Source organism: Oryctolagus cuniculus, chromosome 7, assembly GCF_051225735.1.
Source record: "Oryctolagus cuniculus isolate XC-2025 breed Fujian yellow rabbit chromosome 7, ASM5122573v1, whole genome shotgun sequence".
NCBI classification, from domain to species: Eukaryota; Metazoa; Chordata; class Mammalia; order Lagomorpha; family Leporidae; genus Oryctolagus; species Oryctolagus cuniculus.
Genome location: NC_142873.1, coordinates 79,047,401 through 79,065,838, shown reverse-complemented (window position 1 = coordinate 79,065,838; position 18,438 = coordinate 79,047,401). Strand labels below are relative to the sequence as shown.

Below are 18,438 nucleotides of genomic sequence, written 5' to 3'. Positions count from 1 at the left end.
TGGATGGAAGACCTCTCTGTCTGTCTGTAACTCTACCTCTCAAATAAGTAAATAAATCGTTATAAAAAAAAAAAAAAAAAAAAACTCGAACCAAAGAAAAGCTTTTCACTGATGAATTCTACCACATATTCAAAGAAAAACTAGTATCAATTCATGAATTTTTTTAAAACATAGAAGAGAGGGAATCCTTCAAACTCATTTGATAAAGCAAGCATTACTCTTATACCAAAACCAAATAAAGACACAACAATCTTTGATAAACAGAAATCCAAAAGACCTCAAAAAAATCAATGAACTAAATCCAACAGCACATTAAAAAATTACTCACCAGGACCAACTGAAATTCATCCCAGGAATGACACATGTAAGTCCATAAATGTAACACAGCACATCAACAGAATGAAGTACAAAAAAACCATATGATCATCCCAATAGATACAGAGCAGGCATTTAATAAAATTCAACATCTCTTCATCATAAGAACTCAAAACAAATTAGAAATAGAAGGGGGGCCGGTGCCGTGGCTCACTTGGTTAATCCTCTGCCTGCAGTGCCGGCATCCCATATGGGCACCGGATTCTAGTCCTGGTTGCTCCTCTTCCAGTCCAGCTCTCTGCTGTGGCCCGGGAGTGCAGTGGAGGATGGCCCAAGTGCTTGGACCCTGCACCCACATGGGAGACCAGGAGGAAGCACCTGGCTCCTGGCTTCAGATTGGCGCAGCGCCGACCAAAGCGGCCATTTGGGGAGTGAACCAATAGAAGGAAGACCTTTCTCTCTGTCTCTCTCTCTCACTGTCTAACTCTTTCTGTCAAATAAATTAAAAGAAAGAAAGAAAGAAAGAAAGAAAGAAAGAAAGAAAGAAAGAAAGAGAGAGAGAGAGAGAGAGAGAGAAATAGAAGGAATGTAACTCAGTATAATAAAGGCAACATATACCAGTTAACAACAAACATTATACTGAATGGGGAAAAATTGAAGGCTTTTTCTCAAAGATCTGAAACAAAACAAGGATATCCACTTTCACTTTTATTCAACATAGATCTGGAAGCCTTATCCAGAGAAATCCAGCAAGAGAAAGAAATAAAGAGTATCCAAATTGAAAGAAGGAAGTCAAATTGTCACTGTTTGCAGACGGCATAACCTTATATATAGGAAAACAAAAGGGTTCACCAAAACACTATTACAACTTATAAACAAACTCAGCAAAGCTTCAGGAAACAAAATCAACATATGAAGTACAATTGCTATATACCAATAAATAATTCAAATCAATCCAATAATAATTCAAAGCAATCCAATTTCCAGTAACTACATAAAATACAATACCTAGGAATAAATTTAACCAAAGAGGTGAAAGATCTCTACAATGAAAACTATAAAACATTGGTGAAAGAAATTGAAGACACATGACAAAATGGAAAGACATCCTCTGTCTATGCATTTTAAAGAATCAATATTGGTGGGGCCAGTGCTGTGGTGCGGTGGCCTAAGCTTCCATCTGCGGCGCCAGCATTCTATATGGGGACTGGTTCGAGTCCCAGCTGCTCCACTTCTGATTCAGCTCTCTGTTATGACCTGGGAAAGCAGCAGAAGATGGCCCAAGTCCTTGGGCCCCTGCACCCAAGTGGGAGAAGTGGAAGAAGCTCCTGGCTCCCGGCTTCGGATTGGCACAGCTCTGGCTGTTGCAGCTATTTGGGGAGTGAACCAGTGGAAGGAAGACCTCTCTCTCTCTCTCTCTCTCTGCCTCTCTGCCTCTCTGTAACTCTGCCTTTCAAATAAGCAAACAAATATTTAAAAAAAATCAATATTGTAAAAATTTCTATTCTGGGGCTGGTGCTGTGGCATAGCAGGTTAAACTGCTGCCTGGGCACCACCACCCCATACTGGAGTACCTATTTACATCCAGCTACTCTGCTTCTGATCCAGATCTCTGCTAGTGCACCTGGGAAGCAACAGATGAACGCTCAAGTACTTGAGTTCCTGCCACCGATATGGGAGACTCAGAGTTTTTGGCTCCTGGCATTGGCCTGGCTCAGCTCCAGCTATTGTGGCCATTTGGGTAGTGAACCAGCAGATGGAAAATCTCTCTCTCTCTCTGTCATTCTGCCTTTCAAATTAATTAATTAATTATTTTTTAAAAACCTCTGTACTGCCCAAAGTGGATCTACAGATTGAATGAAATCCCTATCAACATACCAATGACCTTTCTCAATGAACTAGAAAACAATTCTAAAGTTTAAAAGCATCGCAAAATATCCCTGAATAGCTAAAATAGTCTTGAGCAAAAATAAAGGTAGAGGCATTACACCATCTGACTTCCAAACAAAATATAAAGCTATAATAATTAATATGGCATGGCATTAACACAAAAACAGAGAAATAGACCAATGGACTAGAATAGAGTTTACAAGTAAACCACACATCTGTAGCCAACTGATGAGTAACAAAGTTGCTAAGAACATGCACTGGAGAAAGGATATTCTTTTCAATAAATAGCACTGGGAAAATTGGATATCCACATGCAAAAAAAAAAAAAAAAAAAAAAAGAAACTAGACTTCTATCTCTACCATATACAAAAATCAACTCAAAATGAATCTAAGACTTAAATGTAAGATTCCAAACTATGAAACTAGTATAAGAAAGCATAGTGGAAATGCTTCAGGACATGAGAAAGAGTTTTTTGGATGAGACCTCAAAAGCACAGGCAATAAAAGCAAAACAGACAAATGAGAATACATCACATTAAAAAGTTTCTGCACAGCAAAAAAACTATAAAGTGAAGAAACAACATGCAGAACAGGAGAAAATATTTGCAAACTATTCACCTGACAAGGGATTAACAGTCAGATCATATAAGGAACTCAAAGAATCAATAGCAAGCAGCAAATAATTTAACTAAAAAGTGGGGAATAGATATTAAATAAGACTTTTTTTCAAAGAAAAACATACAAGTGGCCAACAGATATATGAAAAAAAGTTAAATTTCATCAATAATTACGAAAATGCAAATCAAAACCACAATGAGATATCACCTCACTCCAATTAGAAGAGCTATCATCATAAGTGGTAGAGAGGGGGCTGGCGCCGTGGCGCAGGTTAGTCCTCCAGCTGTGGTGCCAGCATCCCATATGGCGCCGGTTCTAGTCCTGGTTGCTCCTCTTCTGATGCAGCTCTCTGCTATGGCCTGGGAAAGCACTGGAAGATGGCCCAAGTCTTTGGGCCCCTGCACCCACATTGGGGACTCAGAGGAAGCTCCTGGCTCCTGGCTTCAGAATGGCCCAGCTCCGGCCGTTGCAGACATCTGGGGAGTGAACCAGGGAATGGAAGACCTTTCTCTCCATTTCTCTCTCTCTCTGTCTGTAACTCTACCTCTCAAATAAATAAATAAAAATCTTTAAAAAAAAAAAAAAGTGGTAGAGAGGATGTGGAGAAAAGGAAACCTTTGCACACTGTTAGAGCAAGTGCAAATTAGTATAGTCATTTTGGAAAAACAATACTGAATTTCCCTCTATAATTAAAAACATAACTATGATATGACCCAGTAATTGTACTACTGGGTGTATGTCTGAGGAAAACAAAATCAGTATGTGAAAGAGATATCTTGCAGCTGGTTCTGTGGCATAGTAGACTAAGCTTCTACCTGCAGTACCAGTAGCATCCAAATGGGCGCCGGTTCATGTCCTGGCTGCTCCTCTTCTGATCCAGCTCTCTGCTATGGCACTGGTTCATGTCCTAGGAGCTCCTCTTCTGATCCAGCTCTCTCTCTGGCAGCAGAAGATGGCTCATCTCCTTGGGCCCCTGCACCTGTGTGGGAGACCCGGAAGAAGCTGCTGGCTCCTGGCTGTGGATCGGCCCAGCTCCAGCCATTGCGGACATTTGGGGAGTTTTGAACCAGCAAATGGAAGACCCCTTTCTCTGTTTCTCCATCTCTCTGTCTGTAACTCTCTCAAATAAATAAATCTTTAAACAAAAACAAAAAAAAAAGAGGGAAAGAGATATCTGAATTCCCGTGTGTGTTGCAACATTATTCACCTAAGCCAAGAAATGGAATCAACCTAGGTGTCTACTGATAGATAATGAATAAAGAAAATGTGGTACATATACACAATAAAAAACTATTCAGTCATAAAAAAGATGACACTATATAATTTCTGACTACATAGATGGAACTGGAGGTCATTATATTAAGTGGAATATGCTAGTAACAGATAAATACTTACTTGTGTGTCTCACTCATACACGGAATCTAAAAATATTCTCTCATAGAAGTTGAGAGTAGAATGGTGGTTACTAGAGAATGGGAAGGGTAGCAGGGATAGAGAGATGGGAAAAGGTTAATTAATGTACTAAGTTATACTTACATAGGAGAAAGAATTCTGTTATTACAGATAACAACATGTAGTGTATATTTTTTAAAAAGCTGAAAGAGAAGAATTTGAATATTTTGACCATAAGAAGATGACAAATGTCAGAAGAGCTAGATAAGTTTTTGATTTGAACAATATAGAATATATACATCCACACCAAGGCATCACATGATACCCCATAAATCTGTACAATCAGTATCAGTTAAACATTTTTTAAAATAAAGGAAAGCTTAGAGCCGGCACCACAGCTCACTAGGCTAATCCTCCGCCTTGTGGCGCCGGCACACCGGGTTCTAGTCCCGGTCGGGGCACCAGATTCTGTCCCGGTTGCCCCTCTTCCAGGCCAGCTCTCTGCTGTGGCCAGGGAGTGCAGTGGAGGATGGCCCAAGTGCTTGGGCCCTGCACCCCATGGGAGACCAGGATAAGTACCTGGTTCCTCCCATCGGATCAGCGTGGTGTGCCGGCCGCAGCGCGCTGGCCGTGGCGGCCATTGGAGGATGAACCAACGGCAAAGGAAGACCTTTCTCTCTGTCTCTCTCACTGTCCACTCTGCCTGTCAAAAAAATAATAATAATAAATAAAAATAAAGGAGAGCTTGCGAGCCATGAAAACATCTGGGGGGCTGGCAGGAGAGAAGAAGCACTTTAAAAATTTTTTTAAAGATTAATTGTATTTTTATTTACTTGAAAGGCAGAGTAACAGAGAGAAAGAGGGAGAGACAGAGAGAGAGGTCTTCCATTTGCTGGTTAATGCCCCAAATAGCTGCAATAGCTAGAACTGGGCCTGGCTGAAGCCAGGAGTTTCCTCTGAGTCTCCCACGTAGGTGCAGGGGCCCAAGCACTAGGGCCATCTTCCACTGCTTTCCCAAGTGCATTAGCAGGGTCGGGCAGCCAGGATTCCAACAGGCACCCATATGGGGTGTTGGCATCAACGGCGGCAGCTTTACTGGCTACATCACAGCGCTGGCCCCAGGAAGAAGGACTTTAAACAGAAAAGTTGGCACAAAAGCCTTGAGGCTGGGACAGCTGTCATGGCACAGCAGGTTAAGCCTCACCTGGGACACTCACATCATATCCAGAATGCCCATTCTAGTCTGAGCTACTCCACTTCCAATCCACTTCCAGGGTTACCTTCCAAGGTGACCCTAAACTTCGCTGGCCTCCACCAGCGTTGAGTCTGTGCCTTGACTTCATATGCTCAGAAGGTGTGGCTGGAATAGGGCCTTCACTCTTAGGCTCTGTCCTATGCTGTCTTAGCAAACCGTCCAACACGAGCGGCAAAACAGTGCACCTGCTTTTAATTACATCAGTTATATGAAATCCAAGCTTGCAAAATGGTTACCTCAGAGAAGAACGCCTATTACAAGTGGATTCTCAGTGACTTTCTCTGGAGCACTTCCCCCTCCTCTGCCACACCCAGGAACACACGTTTTACAAAACAAAACACATTAAAAACTTTGTTAACCTAAGCATTAGGCTCTAGGCAAGTGATTTTTCTTTTTCTTGCTTTAAAATTTTTTACCATTCTGATCACCGCTGCATACACCAGATATGCTAAGAAGAACTTAGTCTAAAATTTAGAGAATTATCGTTAAAATTCAATTTCGGCTAACCGAGTGTAACACGAAAAAACGCTTGCTTGCCATAACCACTTACCAGTTCCCACAATGCTTTGAGGCCGGAAGTGCAGTCTGCGGCTGCGCAGAAGCTCAGCAGGCCCAGGGTGCTTCGCGGCTTGAGAGTTCCTGGGCCAAGCCCGGGCTCTCGTTCCCGGGGTGGGCTTCTCGCTGCTCGTGGAAGGTTCTGGAAACTTGGGAGCAGTTGCGCTGCCTCCAAGGACCTGTGGAGCAGGTATGTCGCAGCTTTGCCGATGGGGCTACGAAAGACCCGTCTCTACGTTTTTCTGTCTTCCTCCTGCCAGCGTGTTTGGTTTTCCCTCAGACTTGGCAAGATCAAATCCTCATCCTTGGCTGCGGCGGGGGGAGGATCTTCCTCACCCTTTTCTGCCCTTGAGTTTGGTGCGGAGAGGGGTTGCCTCAGGTCTTGCATCGAGGGCTGTAAAACTTACTTTTCAGAAGGCCGGTTGAGCGTTCTGCAGATTTATATTTTATTGCCTTTAGGCTGTGTTACGATCTAAAAAGTAGAGACTGAGTGAGGCCACGGGGGTGACTGTAGGCTGAAGCTCCCTGAAGGAGGAAACTGAACAGGAAGAGAAAGCAGTTTACGGGAGATTGTTGTGCAATGCAAATCTTGTTTAAATTTGAAAGCACGCTGTAGTGCAAGAAAATAAACAAAACAGTACAAAAGGGCCTTAGAACTAGCCAAGGCGTAAAAGGCCATTGAGTTCCGGCTTTTTCTTCTGAAAGGAGAAAGGAGGCTGGCTGAAGTAATTTGCCCAAAGTCCCATAGCTCTGGGGTGGCTTTCCTCCAGCAGCGTTTCCCCCGGGGGAGCAACCGGGAAGCCTGGCTGCCCCAGCCCTAGTTTTGGATTCTTTCCCAATCATGATCAGTGTACTCTTGGGGATCCACTGCCCATAATTCCTTTCTCACTTATTAGTGCGCAAAATTACTTTACTTCTCTTGTGGTTAGTTAAACGGTTTATAAAACCTGTGACTAGCACTGTGAATATTTAAAGGAATATATAGAGATGATAAACTGATGTACACACACGCATACATAGATAGCATACCAGTAAGTGCCCCAAAAAACAACTACTGTATTCAGTGGTAGCCCTTTGCATATACGCAATTATGTGGGGGAGGGGCGATAAAAGTTACGACCCCTCCCCAGTCATCTAACTATTTACTCATTCAGAAACAAGTGTTTTTTTCAACGTCTGCTTGTACTTACTGGATCAGGTAAAAACAGGTGTCCCTGCTCTCATGGAGCTAGTTAACTTGTCATTCATTCATTCATGCAATAAATGAGGAAATTATAGAGCAGCTGGTTTCAACCCAGCAGGAAGAACTTTGTAATTATTAGAGTTGTTCAAAAGTAGAATGAAACCATCCTGGGAGATATTAACTCACCATCTCTGAAAATGACTTTCATTTGGATTAGTTTCTAAATTTTACTGTGAACTACTTTTGTGTTAAATAACATGGAGAATATAGATTTGATTGACATTAAGTTTATGATTTAGTAGGGGAAATGAAATACATGAGCAGTTATGTTGGGCAAAATATGATAAGTGCTCCACAGAGGTATGTAAAACAGATTCTGAATTAGAAGTTTCAGTTTAAGGGGATCAGGGATAGTTTCTTGAAGGAGACGAAATTTCTAGTGGACCTTGAAGCAGAAGTAAGATTTTAAATATAGACTTTATGTTTAAGATTTACAGAAATACTGAGAAGATAATACAGAGTATTCTCACACATTCTATATTCCATTTCCCCTATTATTAATATTTTATATCCAGTTTCCCCTATTAATAGTATCTTGGTGTTGTATATTTGTTGTTAGTGAAACAATATTGCAAGAAATCCATAGTTTATTTATTTTTAAAGATTTATTTATTTTATTTGAAAGGTAGAGTTACAGAGAGGCAGAGGCAGGGAGAGAGAGAAAGAGGAAGAGGTCTTCCATCTGCTGGTTCACTCCCCAGATGGCTGCAATGGCTGGAGCTGCACTGATCTGAAGCCAGGAGCCAGGAGCTTCTTTGGGGTCTCTCACGTGGTGCAGTGGGCCAAGGACCTGGGCCATCTTCTACTGCCCTCTCAGGCCACAGCAGAGAACTGGATCAGAAGTAGAGCAGCAGGGACTCAAACCGGTGCCCACATGGATGCCGCACTGCAGGTGGCAGTTCCACCCAGTACGCCACAGCACCTTAAAAGGCGAAAGATTTATACAATCTGAAGAGAAACCAGAGTATAAGAAATCCATAGTTTATTTAGATTTCCTTAGGTTTTGCCTGGTGTTCTTTTTTTCTGTTGCAAATTCCCAACCAAGATACCAAGGTACATGTAGTTTTAATGTTTCCTTAGGTTCCTCTTGCTGTGACAGTTTTTCAGACTTAACCTTTTTTTCTCAAAAGATTTATTTACTTGTTTAAAAGGCAGAGTGACAGATTCTCATCCTCTGGTTCATTCCCCAAATGGCCACAACACCCAGGTCTGGGCCAAGTGGAAGCCAGGACCTAGAAACTGCATCCTGGTCTTCCACATGCAGAGTGGTGGCTCCAACACTTGGACTGTCTATCAGAAACTGATCATTGCTGGGCTGCAACCAGCACTCCAATATGGGATGCCAGCATCGCGAATGGCAGCCTAACCTGCTACACCACAACGCTGGCCCCCAGACTTATTTTATTTTGATGACCTTGAAGTGCTTTGAGAAGTGCTAGTCAGATAATATGTAGGACAGCCTCAAACTGGAATGTGTTTGATTTTTTTTCTCATGCTAAGACTGGGATTATAGGCTACTGAGAAGGAGACTACATCATATCAAGGATACACACTCTTGGCACGATTTGTGACTGTTGATATAGGCCTTGACCACCTACCTGAGGTAGTATTTATCAAGTTTCTCCAGTGTGAAGTTGCTTTTGCCCCCTACCTTTCTGATATGGGCTGCTGGATAGGAACCTGCATCTTTGTTTATTTGAAAGACTGAGAGACAAATCTTATATCCACTGCTTTACTCCCCAAATGCCTGCTCAGGTGGAACTGGGCCTGGCAAAAGCCAGGATCCCAGAACTCAGTCTGCTTCCCCCATGTGGGTGGCCTGGACCCCAGGTACTTGAGCCATCACCTACTGCTTTCCAAGGTGTGTGTTAGCAGGAAGTTGGATTTGGAAGCAGAGCCAGGGAATGAACTCAGGTACTCCAGTATGTGATGTGGACATCCTGAGTGTCTTAACCTCTGTGCGAAATGCTGCCAACTCTTTGTGTGTTGATAGTGTGTGTGCCCAAGGAAAAGACCAACAGTCATCCCACTCACTCCTGACTCATTCCAAGTACTCAGAAACTTACTACCACAAAATTTTGGTATAGGGAAAAGCCATCACCAAGAAGACAGCTTCTGTGGAACCTGTCTAAACACATCCATTACCTTTGTGTAATTCCACCTCCTCAGGTCACTTTGACATTTATGCACCAATCATAGCTCTAGATGCATAACACAGGGCTTTTAAAAATTATTTACTTAATGTGTTTAATGTTATCACATTTCATGTATTTTATATATAAAGAAAGGGGAAGGGGGGGTTAGAAGTTAAGATGCAGTCAGTGGTGTCAACCCTAAACTAAAACATAAGTTTGAGAGGTTGTAAAGAAACGGTTCGTATGCATACTTGATAATAACTTTCAAAATGGACTGCCAGAGCTTCAGCCTCTACAGAGGGCCACCATTTCAAAGATAAGGTAACTAGATATGATGCTTGGAATTCTCAAACCTTATGCTGTAATCTATATATAGCACCCATACCGAGGTTGTCAAATCTGAAATAGCTCTTCAACTTCTTGGTAATCAGGAAGCAGATTAAGACTGAGTGTATTGACTCAAAATCTAAAAAAAGAAATGCCCAATGCTGTATTTTTTTCAAAAACCTGGACATTGTCATCCAATGCCAATCAGCTCATCTGAGGTCAATTGGAGTCACCTGTGATGGGCTGCAGGAAGCAGAATTGTTCATTCTTGGGCAGTCAGCCTCACTGCATGTTGCCATTTATGGGACAAAGAGAGGTTACCTGTTCACTTACGGCTGTTTGGAAACACGTCAGCAATATTATCTGATAATCTAAACGTGAATGTAAAAATTATATTGTCCTCTGGATGGCGTGAGTCCTTGGGCCCCTGCACCTGGGTGGGAGACCTGGAGGAGGCTTCTGGCTCGACTTCAGATCAGCACAGCTCCAGCCATTGCAGCCAACTGGGGAGTGAACCAGCGAATAGAAGACCTCTCTCTCCCTCCCTCTCCTTCTCTCTTTGTGTAACTCTGCCTTTCAAATAAATAAATAAATCTTTAAAAAAAAAATTGTCTTCGGGACTGTTGCTGTGATGTGGGTAAAGCCACCACCTGCAGTGCCAGCATCCCATATGGGCGCCGGTTTGAGTCCCAGCTGCTCCACTTCTGATCCAACTCTCTGCTATGGCCTGGGAAAGCAGTAGAATATGGCCCAAGTCCTTGGGCCCCTGAACCCATGTGGGAGACCTGGAAGAAGCTCCTGGCTCCTGGCTTTGGATCAACTCAACTCTGCCCCGTGCAGCCATTTAGGAAGTGAACCAGCGAATGGAAGACTTTCTCTCTTTTTCTCTCTCTCTGCTTCTGCCTCTCTGTAACTCTGCCTTTCAAATAAATAGATAAATATTTTTTAGAAATTATATTGTCCTTAATTGCAGCCACCTTGCTTCTTCTTCTTTTTTTTTTTTTAAACAGGCAAAGTTTTAATATACAAACATATTGGAAACAATTCTAATTTGGTACAAAAATTTTACAGACAAACCTTCTGAGCTAAATGTAACATTTATCACTTTGTGCATACTTTTTATGCAAAATAATAAATGGAATATTATTCTACAAATCAATGGTATGAAATTACAATGAGAAATTAGAATAGTATTAAAAATTAACTATTACATTGTAGATATTATATATTTCTTTATAACTTAAGATATACATTTTATAACAATCTTAGAGTAAAAAGTAAAAGAAAATTTGTGAAAATAGTACAAACATCAAGCAAATTTTTCTTCCAAGTAGGAAACTGAGGAATATTGTGTTAAGAAGAGAGGTCTGGCCAGCGCTGTGGCTCACTTGGCTAATCCTCCGCCTGTGGTGCTGGCACACCGGGTTCTAGTCCCGGTCGGGGCGCCGGATTCTGTCCCAGTTGCCCCTCTTCCAGGCCAGCTCTCTGCTGTGGCCAGGGAGTGCAATGGAGGATGGCCCAGGTCCTTGGGCCCTGCACCCCATAGGAGACCAGGAGAAGCACCTGGCTCCTGCCTTCGGATCAGTGAGGTGTGTCGGCCGCAGTGCGTTGGCCGTGGCGGCCATTGGAGGGTGAACCAACGGCAAAGGATGACCTTTCTCTCTCTCTCTGTCCACCTGTCAAAAAAAAAAAAAAAAAAAAAAAAAAAATGGTCTGCATACTACTTGGCACTTTCTTTCAATGGAAAAATAGTTGGTGTGCCATTATCTTTACATTTTCTTAGGACACTGATTCTCAAAGCTGGTTGAATACTGGAGTCACCTACAGCTTTAGTAAAGTACCAATACCCAGTTAATACTCCTAAAATTCACATTTAATTGGCATAAGGTAGTTCCTGAGCATATAAAATTCTCCCAGGTACACTACTTTGAGACCCATTAGCTTACAGAACTGTTTCATAATCATAGATGTCAGTCTTTACTGAAGGATTCCTCATACCCTCATTTTAGTAAGTGTACTGTTATTTTAAGCTGATAGGTATATCCCTTGATTAGAAAATAAATACCTTAAGAGATTCATATGCTTCATTGTCTTCACATATCTGGAACAATGAAAGGCACATAGCACTGATAAATAAAAATTTTTTGAACTGAACACATGATTGCCTTACTTATTTTATCCTCTAATTTCTAGTAAATTATGAACAAAGTAGCTGGAGAATGCTAAAGGCAATACAAAATATTTAGACATATTTTAGGCATACACATATAAATATAGCAAAACTAGAAAGAGTGTGTGAGACTGCAACATTTATAGTTGAGAATTCATTGAACTTTCAGATATTTGTCACATTCTTACAGGTACAAATATAAAGAAGTAACTCTAAACAACTGGTTTGTTAGCTAATGTCCATCAGCATGTGTACATGTAAGTTCTCCTTTAAAAACAAAATTGCTGCTTATTCTTGATGAACATTTCTGGTCAAAATATTTGGTATCACTTAGTGTTATGTTCTCTCAGTTTAGATCTGGTAGCTTCTCAGAAGTCTCACACTGATCAACAACTATCCTGGCACTTGTCACAGAATGTATTTATTTAGGGATAGCTTTTTAATACCAGGCTTCCTTTGTAATAGAGTCTCAGATATGGCTTCATTTATCAAAGTTCCACAAGTATTGGATAATTTTTATTTCAGTTAGTATCTTAGACTACGAAGCTTTGGTTTTCTTAAAATCAGCATTGGTTGCTTGATTGTAGGTTTGTCACCAAACAGTGCTGCTTCACTCTCTGTGGTTGGAAATCTCTTCTGATATATTATGGGATATTCCTTCTGAAATTGTTTTAGTTTTTTCCTTTTCTCCTTCAGAGGTAAACTTTTGTCTTTAATAATATTCTCTAAAAGTTCTGCAATTGCAGCTTGAGAGGTAGAAACTTTTTGTTCATCAAATTCCTGAGTACTAATCTGCTTACAGTAAGAATAAGTTGGCAAAGGAGCAACTAGTACATCTCCAGGATTTTTAATATGGCCCTTTTTTAAGTAGTCAAGATGTTTCTCCACTGCAGTCTGTAAGTAAGACGGTACTTGAAGAATTTCCTGATGATGATCCATTAAGAAAGAAACTAATCTTGCAGCGAGAAGTTCATCAAGATCCACTTCTTCAGCACAGCAGAGCACACACCGTGAAAATGTATGTATCATCAATGATCTTGTACCCATTGCATCATGAAGTTTGGGCATGTCAACATTTTGACTCATTCTGGAAACCATGCGCATTAAAAGTTGAAGTTTCCTCCGATTTGGTGGGGGAAGTAACAAACAACATAACTGTAGTGCACTGATGGCCACCCTCTCTAAATGAGGTTGCAGTAAACCCAAAATGTTTACAAATAACTCATAATATTCAAATGTAAGTAGAGGTTCAGGAAGATCTAGAAAATAATCTGCAATTGTTCTGAATACATCTCGTTCAAATCCAACATAAGTTGGATTACTCATATCATTACTTCTTGGCCAATTGGCTAGGCACTTCATGGCGGATAATACCCAATGAGGAAGGTCATCTGATTTGTCTTGTAGTATAACTACTCCATGCTTACTTGTATTGGCCATATTGTACATTACATATTGAGGAATTACTTGTTTTGGATTTATGACTTCTTCTAGGGATGGCAAGCCTAAAATCGTTTGCAGATAGATCAGAATAATATATCTCCAAACTTCTTCAACATCTTCTTGGCTAATTTTTCTATTATTAATTGAGTTTTCTTGATCTTCATTGATTATTTCATGCTTTATTTTTTCTGTATTTTCCTGAGAAAAATGTAATCCCTGCCTTTTTGGAGTCCTGCGGGGTAAGTTTCGTAATTTAAAAATTGTATCTTTATCTCTGGGGAAGTACTCTATGCTGTTTTTTCTCAATTCAGGATGCCTCCGTGGAAGAGTTTTAAGTGGAGAAGTTGCAGGAAACCTGAATAGCTGATTGTTGTCATCAAGATTTTCTGATCCCCATCTGCCTTTGATATCTTCAATTACATGATTCTTAAGAAATTTTCTCAATAGTTGGATAGTCTGTTGCCTTGTAACTTCAGGACCAAAATTGTTATTATTTCTTAATAGTTCATAAAGCCAATCCACTGCTTCTCCTGCTGTGAAACAATTGCCATATTTTTTAAAGTGTTGCCTATGTTTTCTTAGAGGCATTCCAGCTCGAAAAGATGTGGTGACTTCATTCCACAGCTTGGTGGCCCGATACGGCCCGGGAGGCACACTGCGACTCTCCATGGGTCTGTCAGCGCCGGCGGCGGTCCATGGCTGCGGAAGGGAAAGCTCACGGCCTAGAAGCCGCCGCAGCGACCGCCAGCCGGCAGACAACCGTCCGCCCCGCCGCCAGCCACCTTGCTTCTAAGCTACCAGTTAAGCTACCAGCTCTCCCTTAGAGAGGGATCCAAGGAATATGTATTTTCCTATGTCAAAATTTTGCATTCCGAAAATCTCCTATTCCACCCTCAGTTAGCAGGAGGTAGTCAGAATGGAGTCAGTGCACTTATTCCATAGATGTGGAATGAAGGAAACTGACAGGAAATTGTACACTTCATAAAGGCATATTTCATTTTTACCTTAATGAAGGCATCTTCCTTTCCCTTCTTATCTTAACTAACAAAACCAACTATGAATATTCTGAATTGCCTATGACTCCTCTTCTGAGTAATAATCTTTGCATAAGAATTTCAAGAGTCTACTGAAATAAGAGAATTGCAATGGCAGACCTTAAACCCAGCTAAGGAGGAAATCTGCAAATGTAACTGCAAACAGCTAAGCTCAATAAAAAGAAGCCTCCATCCAAGGCTGGCATTGTGGTATAGTCGGTAAAGCCACCGCCTGGGATGCCAGCATCCCATATGGGCACTAGTTTGTATCCTGGTTGCCCCACTGCTTATCCAGCTCCCTGCTGATGGCCTCTGAAAATGAGCAAAATATGGCCCAAGTGTTTGGGTCCCTGCCACCCACATTGGAGACTTAGATGAAGCTCCTGGCTTCAGTTTGGCCCAACCCTAGCTGTTGTGGCCATCACTGAAGTGAACCAGTGGATAAAAGATCTCTCTTTGATAATACAGGTTTTTAAAGTATTCTTGGGGCCGGCACTGTGGCATAGCGGGTAAAGCCACCACCTGCAGTGCCAGCATCCCATATGGGCACCAGTTCGGGTCCTGGCTGCTCCACTTCTGATCCAGTTCCCTGCTACAGCCTGGAAAAGCGGTGGAAGATGGCCCAAGGCCTGGAGCCCTGCGCCTGCATGGGAGACCTGGAGGAGGTTCTTGGCTCCTGGCTTCAGATCAGTGTAGCTCTAGCCATTGCGGCCAGTTGGGGAGTAAACCAGCAGATGGAAGACCGACCTCTCTCTTTCTCTCTTTCTCTCTTTCTCTCTTTCTCTCTCTCTCTCTCTCTCTCTCTCTCTCACTCTCTCACTCTCTCACTCTCTCACTCTGCCTTTCCTTCTCTCTGTGTAACTCTGACTTTCAAATAAATAAATCTTTTTTTTTTTTTTTTAAGTATTCTTCATGGGGCCGGTACTGTGGCTAAGTGGGTTAAGCCACCACCACCTGTAGCGCCAGCGTCTGATATAGGCACTGGTTCAAGTCCTGGCTGCTCCATTTCCAATCCAGTTTCCTGCTAATGTGCCTGGGAAAGCAGTGGAAGATGGCCCAAGTCCTTGGCCTCCTGCACCAATGAAGGCGACCCAGAAGAAGCTCCCGTATCCTGGCTTTGGACTGGCCCAGCTCCAGCGATTGCGACCATTTGGAGAGTGAACCAGAGGATGGAAGATCTCTCTCCCTGCCTCTGCTGTCGCTCCCCCTCTTCGTGGAGGAGCAACACTGAACCCTGCCTAGGCTTCATATCCGAGTCACGGCACCATTATGTCACTCCCCATCTTCGTGGAGGAACGACACAGGACCCTGCGCTGTTCTTCTGTCTGCTCGGCCCTCCCCGGGTTTGCTGCTGGTTCTTCCCGGGTTGGCTACTATCCCTTCCACCTCCGTGGAAGGGCAGTTCCCCCTGGCCACATTCCCCACTTCCGCAGGGGAGCGGCACACCGCCGGCCGGCTCTGTTCCCCTTAGATGTTCCTGGTGCATGCCGTCTCTCTCCTCCTTTATAGTCCTCCTCCGCCAATCCCAACTCGGCTGCCCACACGCCGAGTACGCTGCTCTCCAATCAGGAGCAAGTCCTACAGTTTATTGGTTGAACTGGAGGCAGCTGTGCGGAAGCTGTTTACTTCTCTCCCAGCGCCATATTGTGGGAGAGCAGATGCATAGAATAAGTCTTAATTCCAGTAACTCAGTCCAGTCCGGGCTGCTCCCCACACTCTGCCTCTCCCGCTATGTAACTCCACCTTTCAAGTAAATAAATCTTTTTAAAAAAATATTGCTCATATCTGCTTATAACGTCTCCTCCCATCACTCAGCATATTATCAGTCAGAATATACCAGAATACTTTGGATGCCTTACTTCTTACCTTGAAAGTAAATGGTCCATCTATACACCTACCACATATATTTGCCTATAAAAATGTCCTGTTTCTTTTACTCTTTACCGCTTAACCAGATATAGAGAACTAGAAGACATTGTAGATGTGCTGATCTCTTGTTGATGGCTCCGCCAACTCCATGTCAGAAACAATGAGTGGGTAGGTATGAGCCAGAAAAGATCATGTAACTTCATCTCTTCCTAAATACACCCTAGAATATATCAGAACTTTTCACCAGGTGAACTCAGGAGACATGGCCTTGTTTCCTGGAGCATGACATATTGAGGAGGCCAGCTCGATTGATCTATGCAGAACAGATCTCTGACAAATAGATATGGCAAAAATTCTGCGGTGTTAATGGTATTCAACTCATTTTGTTTTCAGCCGGACTTTGTTTACTTGTTCCCAACTTGCTATGATCTTTATTTTGCCTCTTACTTTTGACTGCTTATATTTGGAAAAATTGTCAGGAATTGGGGATACAGAGGTGAGCAAAAATGCCTGTTTGAGCAGCTTTCATTGAGAAGTCTTCATTGGGAATACATCTGTGTCACCAAATTATATAACTATATTAATGAGTGGTGTAATAGAGATATGTTTGGGATACTGTATGAACATAAAAGGAAAGTCCTGATTGTCTGGAGAGCAGTGGAAGCTTTTGGGAGCAGGTACATACAATCTGCTTACTGTTAAAAATAAGTAAAGTTGACAAGGAGGGGGAGGACCATTTTGGTCAGAATATGTAAAGAGACAAGGTGTGGAAAAACGTGTCTTATTGGAGGACAACAGGTTCAGAATAACTAAAGCAAACGTAAAATGTGAGGGAATGGCAGGACATTAGGCTGAAAAGCAAAGATTGGATTTTTTTCTGTAGGCATGATGTATCATTGAATGATTTTAATTATGGGAGGAATATGATGTATGATTTTGAAGGATGATTCCATGCTACTTTAAAATCATTTTTAATGGGAAAACTTTGGGACTAGATCATATGTCCAGAGTCAATTACTAATGATAATGGTCAAATGTATATCCACATGACAGAAGATTGTGCCACTGTTACACATTTTTGAAAAATATGTAAGAAAAATGCTTATGACAAAATGTTAAATGAGGGGCTAGTGCCATGGCTCACTTGGTTAGTTCTCTGCCTGCAGTGCCGGCATCCCATATGGGCACTGGGTTCTAGTCCTGGTTGCTCCTCTTTCAGTCCAGCTCTCTGCTGTGGCCCAGGAGGGCAGTGGAGGATGGCCCAGGTGCTTGGGCCCCCTGCACCCACATAGGAGACCAGGAGGGGCACCTGGCTCCTGGCTTCAGATCAGTGTAGTTAGTTCCTCCTTAGCAGCCATTTGGCAGGTGAACCAACAGAAGGAAGACCTTTCTCTCTCTCTCTCTCTCTCTCTCTATTTGTCAAATAAAAAAAAATGTTAAATGAAAATACAAGAGTAAGGTCTAAATAGATACATAAGCAGTTAATTTTTTTTCCAAATTGTTTTATAGATTAGAAGCCATTCTAATTTTAAAAAGCTCTCCAAGGGCAGGCATTTGAGATACAGTAGGTTAAGCGTCTGTTTACCTCTCTACTTTGCTTCTGATATAGCTCCCTGCTAATGCACCTGGGAAGCAACAGATGATGGTACTTGAGTTCCTGACGCCTGATTGGGAGACTAGAATGGAGTCGCTGGCTTCTGGCTTCAGCGTGGCCCAGCCCTAACTGTTGTGGCCATTTGGGAAGTAAACCAGTGGATGGAAAATCTCCCCCTTGCTCTCCCTCTTCCTCTTCCTCTTCACCACCCGCTCTCATTTCTGTCTCCTCCTCTCTGTCACTATGCAGTAATTTAAAATCTTTTTTTTTAAAAAAAAAAGTCCTCCAGTTGCTCTTTTTATGCAGTTAACGTGATTCTAAATTTCTAGGAATAAAAAAGACACCCAAATGGCTGTAAAACTAGTGAATAAAGGGGCCAGTGCTGTGGCATAGCTGGTAAAGCTGCCACCTTGTGCCGGCATCCCATATAGGCACCGGTTCTAGTCCCAGCTACTCCACTTCAGATCCAGCTTTCTGCAATGGCCTGGGAAAGCAGAAGATGGCCTAGGTCCTTGGGCCCCTGCACCCACCTGGGAGACCTGGAGGAAGCTCCTGGCTCCTGGCTTCGGATCGGCACAGCTCCAGCCATTGCATCCAT

At 42.4% G+C, this 18,438-nt stretch overlaps 1 protein-coding gene, 1 long non-coding RNA gene and 1 pseudogene across 12 annotated transcripts in view; 1 reads left to right on the top strand and 2 right to left on the bottom strand.

The window, feature by feature from the left end:
- Positions 1-2,869: 2,869 nt before the first annotated feature.
- On the bottom strand, positions 2,870-6,150 carry LOC138850604 (uncharacterized). 2 transcript variants are annotated; one of them, XR_011390572.2, is made up of 4 exons: positions 6,021-6,150; positions 4,360-4,418; positions 3,639-3,802; positions 2,870-3,299 (listed from the first exon to the last, which is right to left on the bottom strand). It is a non-coding gene; the product is annotated as an uncharacterized LOC138850604 (long non-coding RNA). The 2 variants fall into 2 exon arrangements; XR_016210921.1 differs by lacking the exon at positions 2,870-3,299 and adding an exon at positions 5,707-5,771 and having other exon boundaries at positions 3,664-3,802; positions 6,021-6,144.
- C7H1orf146 (chromosome 7 C1orf146 homolog) overlaps positions 6,075-18,438 on the top strand; it is a 38,439-nt gene continuing 26,075 nt past the window's right edge. For 7 of the 9 annotated variants that reach the window (XM_089300374.1, XM_070078039.2, XM_089300371.1 and 4 more), the window contains exon 1: positions 6,075-6,215. The gene's annotated coding sequence lies outside the window, so the exon portion shown is untranslated. Of the gene's footprint in view, positions 6,216-12,862; positions 12,919-16,332; positions 16,415-18,438 lie in introns of all 9 variants that reach the window. The other 2 variants (XM_089300372.1, XM_089300373.1) reach the window with 2 other exon arrangements.
- On the bottom strand, positions 12,291-14,503 carry LOC149125619 (DEP domain-containing protein 1A pseudogene; annotated as a pseudogene). The gene has a single exon (XR_016210919.1). The product of XR_016210919.1 is annotated as a DEP domain-containing protein 1A pseudogene (transcript).